General features: G+C 41.0%; 1 long non-coding RNA gene across 1 annotated transcript; it reads right to left on the minus strand.

The window, feature by feature from the left end:
• Window positions 1-836: 836 nt before the first annotated feature.
• Window positions 837-3,490, minus strand: LOC120798171. Its single transcript, XR_005708624.1, has 3 exons — window positions 3,413-3,490; window positions 1,197-1,368; window positions 837-1,048 (listed from the first exon to the last, which is right to left on the minus strand). It is a non-coding gene; the product is annotated as an uncharacterized LOC120798171 (long non-coding RNA).
• Between the last annotated feature and the right edge of the window lie 3,655 nt (window positions 3,491-7,145).

Genomic DNA, 7,145 nt, shown 5'->3' on the forward strand with positions numbered 1-7,145 from the left:
TTTATAGAAATGCGCTACCCTCCAAACAAGAGCTAAAATCCCAACGTTAGTCCCCTCTGAATGTCTTACGTCCAAATGTTAGGAACAGACAAACCTCCGCATAATATACGAAACATGGAGCTGCATGTTTCTGAAAACCATGACACTTAGATGTCACTTTAACTTTTCACAGACGAACGGCAGCTCAGTCAAAAGACAACTCCCGCTGCAACAGTCCCTCTGAGGTCACGTGAATCAGTGACAGGCTGCGGAGAAAACTTTGCCCTGTGGGACTCAGGGGTGTTTCTCTTCCCAGCTCCCTATCCCCTCTTCATTGTACAGAGATTAGAGACTTTGGAGACCGTTGAAATGCATGATTTAAGAGCAAAGAAAGCCGGACTTAAACCCAATGTTTTTGGTCAGGCTTTTGCTTGGACTCATTTAAATGTTGATCATTTCATTGTTTTTTTTTTCTATTGTTATTGTACTTCTATTTTTTTCCCACTTATTTTTATTCATATTTTTTTTCTCTCTCTATATATTTTTATTTGTCCAGTAGACTTCCATGGTTTTACTGTTACATGTTTTTAGTTATCAATATGAGTTTGTCAGTCACCTGTAAAGTACTTTGAACTGCACCAATCTGTAGGAAAAGTTCTACCCAAAGTTTAATTCAACCGATTAAGACAAAGAAAGTCGAACAATTGCTAAATATTAAAGTATTATTGACAGATTTAAAATAAATGGAGGCGGATAAAATGCCCACTGAGAGAAAGAAAGACTGGACACAAGCAAATCATACACAAAAGGAGACGTACAGTCCTATCTGCTCTGATTAGTAGCGACAATTGGGCTACAGGAGCATGTTCCCGAGTTCATTCCACATGTGCAGGAGTCGGTCCTTTCACAGCTAACATCAACCCTCCGCCTCCTCTCACAGCTGGACCTGTTCTTGTGTGGCCGGCCTCGTTGCCTTCACCTCACAGAGCGTATTTCTTCACAGCAACTCAAGAGATACGACTCGACGAAAACTTTATGCATCAAGGTTAGAAGCTCACCTCTCTGTCGACTTTAATTGAAAACATCAGTTCATTACATTTACAAGAAGACTGTAAAAAGCTCTGCGACTTAATGCAGCACAGGAGGATAGCATATCCTGCCTGGTTGTTTAAGTATGTGAAAGCGGTTTATGATGGTCAGTTACCGAGTCCACTTACTCCATCTGATTTACGCCCGCTGCGCGGTGAAGCTTCCTGCAGGAGGGATTGAGATGCGACAAGCTGCATCCATCCAGGGCGACCCGGGACAGAGTCCAGTGTCGGCATGTAGGCCACGTCCCCGGTGAACATGTTCTCATGGTGAGGTAATCCATGATGTCACCACTGTGAGCTGCAGGTGGAGAACGGACAGGGGACCAAAAAGAGCATGAGTCTGACTGGTTTTTTTTGGGGTTTTTTTTGCATGTGTTTGCGCTCAAACCAAAGCACAGAGAGCTGGCTCACAACATCAACTGTTTAAAAAATTTTTTTTTATATTTTTATTGCTGTCAAGTTTGCTGTATGACTGAAGGTTTACGTGGTTTTTGGGCGTCTTTTCCGGTTGGACAAATCCCAACTCATCGCTTCCAGCCAAGTTGTGATGTTTAGTTTTTCCTTGAGATTTTAAAGTGAAGGTGATGTCTCATAAGCTTCTGATTTATTTCCACTTTATTGATGGAGACAGGCGATTTAGCTCATTGAATTTTTAGAATATGTGTTAATGCTAGATGTTAGAATAAGACCATATGGCCAAAAGAATGTGGACACCCCGATGAGGTGAAAGCTTAATATCTTGACAGGGTTCTTCCATTTTTGGTGCAACGTGCACAAAGCCGGGTCCATGAAGACGTGGTTTTCCCAGTTCAGGGGCCTGCACAGACCCCTGACCTCAACCCCATCCAACACCTTCGGGATGAACTGGAACACAGCAAGCAACACCTTATTGGCAGATATCAGTGGACATAGAATGAGTGGTTCAATATTTACTGTTCAGTTTGGCCTGTGTAATGCACATTTTCAAAGTGGTTGAAACCTTAGCCAGAGAAAAAGCTTCTTGAGAACTCTTTCGTTTTTTTCTTTGGCTCCCTAAGCCCAAGAAATTTGATAAAAGCTCATGGCATTTTTTCAAACTTACATGAGTTTCAATTTAAGCAGTCCTGTATAATTCCTTACATTTTTAACTTTTGAAGCACCATGGTTTTCCACTAATGGCAGCCACAACAACAAAAACAAAAAAAAGGTTCCAGCCAAAAGGCTTTTCTGCACTTTTCTGCGCTGTGTCCTGTGGAATTCTCCCAAAATAATCACAAAATGAAGTAAAACTTGAATTTTCGTGACATGCTGTACGTCATGTAAATTAAACAGCCATACTAACAATCCAGTGGCTTGGATTTCATCTAAAGCTGCATGACGAGTACCTGTGTGCAAGCTAAGCTTAATATTCTAAACCCTCAAAGGACCATTGCGTGGATACCAGGGTAATTCCACCAGAGCATCGCTGGCACGACTGCACTCTTCTCAGAACTGTACAGTTTAATGTTTACCCATATTCCCCACTGGTCTGGAATACTATATATCTGTGAGAGGTAATGTTTTTCAAAGCCATGACCAAATGTGTTTGGATTGGCTGCAGAAACCTCCTTTAGATTTAACACAGGCTACAGAGGCTGATAGCTTGTCCAAAAAAATATATTCCATGAGCAAAATGGCTCCCAATAAAGAAGTAACTTTAATGAATATTTACTTAAGTCCGGATACGTGTCAAACTTCAGGGAATTCACAGAGTTGGGACACAGATCACTCACTAAGCTCTATGTAGAGGCACTGTATTAATTTATGGAGCCACAACTGAAAAACTCAGCATGTGTGATGACAAAAAAAGAAAAAATTAAATTAGCCAAATTTTAATCCTTTATTTCAACAGGTACTCCCATTAAGCATTATTAGCAGAGGTGCTGGCAGCCATATATATATAAACACAGACATGACTACAGGAGAAATAAACTCATTGCACAAATTGAACTAATTACCAGGGTGGTTGATCAGTACCAATGAATGGTAACTTGCACAGAGATTTCTGGAGTGAACTGAGTCTCAAGACTTTCAGCTGTGAAAATCGCTTGCTCTCAATGCAAAAGGGCAAATGTAAAGCCTGTTTTTGTACGGTGATGTGTTACTTTACTGTTGTGTTTCTGCTCTGACTCACCAGTAAACTGTTCTACACGAAAAAATAAAGTTTACTGTTTGCATCAACAACGCAAACGGTAAAGTTTCAAAGGTCGGGAGGGGCTGAGCCTGTGACAGAAGTTGTGGCAGTCCCCTTCTGGTCAGCCACGGATGCCACAGCTTATTTACCTCAAACATGTGTAGTACAAAGGCAAACGTCAGGCACTCACTGGTGTAGGAGTCTCAGCTATAATGAAAAAGCCTTTGCTGACTAGTGGGTCTTCAGCAGGGTTCAGAACAGGAGTACAAGCAGCACCTTGACTCCAGGTGTGTCCGTTTAAATAATTGGAACAACAGGTGGATGATAATGAGTGTCAGCCAACGGTGCTTTCCACAGGCTCAGAAACAGAAAAGGAACAGAGGGCAATAGACAATCGTGAGCAAAAAAGTTATCAGCACAAATGACAAATTTTACGCATAAGTTGGTAAGATAGAATACTTCATTGAAAAGGGATGGAAATCAGCTTCTCTATTCAGGCCTTGTTGTTGCATTTAATAGTTCATATAGATTACTACCTGCAAAATCCACAACTGGACTCGAAGTATCAAAAAATCTTTGCTGCGAAAGCTTAGAATCGTGCAAGCGGCGCTGTGAGCAGGATGTGATTTTAGGCTGACTACATGCACTTTCTGACAGATCAACATCCATAACTCTGCTAAATTGGGACGTTTTTTTGTCAAACAACACAATAAAATCTTAAAATACCGGAGAGAAGGGAAGAGAGAATGTGAAACACTCATTTACCAGTCATAAAATGGTAACTCAATTACCACTGATCAAGCCACTTTGATCCAGTCGACTTTATTGGAGCTCTTGTGGAAGTTTTTTGATTGTATGATCAGTGTTGTAAAAGAGTTGTTTCTTCATGGATAAATCCAGGAAAGAAAATAAAATAAATCAGGATTCTTGGCCAGGGAAAAGGGGACGGTTGCCAGCTTTGCCAGCTTCATCAGAACCAGCAATCTCCAAAGACGCTGAGAGCGGAGCGTCCGTACTTGTGCGAGACGGAGAAGCTTTGAAATGCAGATGGCAGAGCCAATTGACTGTCACCTGTATGAAGCACTTTAACTCCTGTCGCTGAAATGAGCCTTTTCAAGAGGCGCATTGTGATGTGTATCGGCCGACAAGGCAGATTGGTGATGATTGCTCTATTGTAGCTGTCAGCTAGTGAGAACGAGGTATTCATCCTTTGTCAGAGCGATGTCTCATCTCGCGTCTCACCAATGAGACTCCCCTCCTCTCCCCCTCACCGCCATCACCCCACCCTCTTAACCTCTTGTCTTGATTTGGAATTACTGTTCAAAGGCATGGTTTGCCGGTGCAGCCTGCTACCATTACTGTCAATGAGGAGAGATGCGGCAGCTATTGTGCTCGCTTCCATGTAGCTATTAGACTGCTGCTTTTTGAGTAATCACTATTGTGTGTTTGTGTGCAAATTTTACAGTATGTTTGCCATGATGCATGCTGCAATTGGATTCTTGTCACACTGGGAAAAATCTAAGATACCTTCTTTTAACCAATTACTGCGGTAGTCCCTTAATGTCCACCTGTAGGGAAGGCTGGTAAAACACCTAGAGAAATTACTTTCTTTTCTTTTTTTTTTAATAGTTGATTAGCAGTGTGTGGTTACATAGAGCATAATGAAATAATAACAGTATTCTTAAGCCGGATTTAGTTGATCTTTGGCATGTTCTTAAAAATACAGCCACAAACACCAGATGAAAGTTAACCTCTGTGACTAACTGTAGCCGTTTTTTTTCAGCATTTTTACGTTGATCTAATGTCTACGGCAATAATGATAATGAGTTTGATTGTGGGTTTTTACAAGACACCACAAATTAATATAAACCATTTCTATAATGTAGCAGAAACAATTTCAAATGATACTACAAAAGTACAAAACCTAGGAAAAAGAAACTAAAAGATTTTGGTTCAGACAACTTGAACTACAAAAATGTCACACCCTCACGCACGCTCCAGAATTTTTAAACTGGGCTGGACGAGGATGTGTATTTTGGTGTGTGTGCACATAACAAACACTTATTTGTTGCATCCTGATTTTTCTACTAGCTTTGATATAATCATACTAAGATGGCACTGCACACAGCATCATTGGCTTCTCCCATCCTGCAGCCAGAGGCCAGTGATGTGCATCTGAGGTGGCCAATCGCATTCCAAGGGCGGCACTGCCCTGGCCACCGACATGTTGGATCCACCTGTGCCTTCAGTTCTACAACGAAATACATAAAACTTGAATTTCCATGACGACGTTACGTATGTTAACGTGAGAAAAGCTTAATATCATAAAGCCCCAAAGAAAAAACAACAAAATTCATGCAATTACTACGAAATCAAAATGAAAGCAAAAACTAGTCAAACTGTTCATCTTGCATTGTGTAGTTTTCTTTCTTTTTACCAGGTACAGTGTGCTTTCATTTCTGTTTTGATTACTGACAGACTTTGCTGTCGGTTATTTTCATTTCAAACATTTCAAACTAAGAGCAAAAATGTTTTCTGGAAGGATATGTGGCTTTGAAGCTTTTCAAATGTCGTTTCTTTAAGCTTTGAACAGCACAAACCAAATATCATTCACCTCTATCGCCTTCAGATAGTTGCAGAAGTATTGGATATTGATATCTGAAGACCAGAAGTGGGAGAACATGCTATGTATTTTTGGGTGAACTGACCCTTTAAGGCAGAGCTTTCCATTACTATTCCCTTTAACAGTTGTTGTTGTTGTTTTGTTTTTTTTTTAATCTTTGGGCTTGGACTTGTGATGAAACTTTGACAAATTCTGAAAGCGAGACTAAGAAAATAACAAACATATCTGGGGAAAGCTGGTGTTCCCACATGAAAGCACTGACACCTAATTTCGCCTTTGGACTCACTAAATTAGATGTATGTTGTTTGGCAATACAATGACAAAACTTAGAGGTGTGACTTTGACAAAGTGTAAGACACACAACGGCCTTAATATCACCCTGTCCTGAATAAATGCACACACTTATACTCTCTATAGTACCTCATTTATTTCCTGACACTAATGCTGCATACTGTGTCCGTGTTGTGTGTGTCTCTGCTTTATTTTCCCCCCTTTTCTCCCATAATTCAAAGTGAAATACTTCCAGCCATTTGACACAATTAGGCGCTCTCTTCCCACCACATCGCATCCCACTGGATGGCCCTCATTATCACGAGCCCTTGCCTTTTAGATAACTTATAATGAGGCCGAAAATGTTTCACATTTTGCTTTTTCTGCTACACCGTCGGTTCAAAGAGACCTACTTCAACCTAATTAGGAGTTCCAACCGTTGCAGTCAAATGCTTTTCTTGTTTCTTATGGGGTTAACAGCGGTGAGATGTAGATTTCCACCAGACAAGGTCCAAAGCCATTACGTCAAATCTGTGACAGATATCAGTGACGTCCGAGTCCTACGGTAGTGGGTACAGTACCCAGAAGAGTGCGGTGGGAAGTTGCCGCGCCGATGGTGAGGATGTTGTTGGTCACATAATGTGGGGCTTTTTGCTTTTTCTCCCCAAGATCAACTTACATGTACATCTGCAGATCTGGGACTCAAATTGAAAATTACAACAATAAAAAGACAAGAAAACCTGTTCTCCTCCTTTGGTATGTTGTTGGAAGAACAGCTGAGCCCCAAATGTTCCTGAATAATCCACCACGGACCATAGATCAACATTTTGTCCATTTAATTGTCTTCCCATTTGTATTGAGCACCTGGTCAGAAATCGTCTGCATACACTCCCTCTTGGAGTCTCTTGGATGCCGAGCAGAAAATGGGAAGCATGTGCTAATTCCCATTTTGAAAACTGTGAGAGTGGACCTGACTGAATTGAAAAAAAGGCAGAGAACCTTTTCTCCACACATCTGCATATTAAATTTA

This window comes from Xiphias gladius, chromosome 13 (assembly GCF_016859285.1).
Source record: "Xiphias gladius isolate SHS-SW01 ecotype Sanya breed wild chromosome 13, ASM1685928v1, whole genome shotgun sequence".
NCBI classification, from domain to species: Eukaryota; Metazoa; Chordata; class Actinopteri; order Istiophoriformes; family Xiphiidae; genus Xiphias; species Xiphias gladius.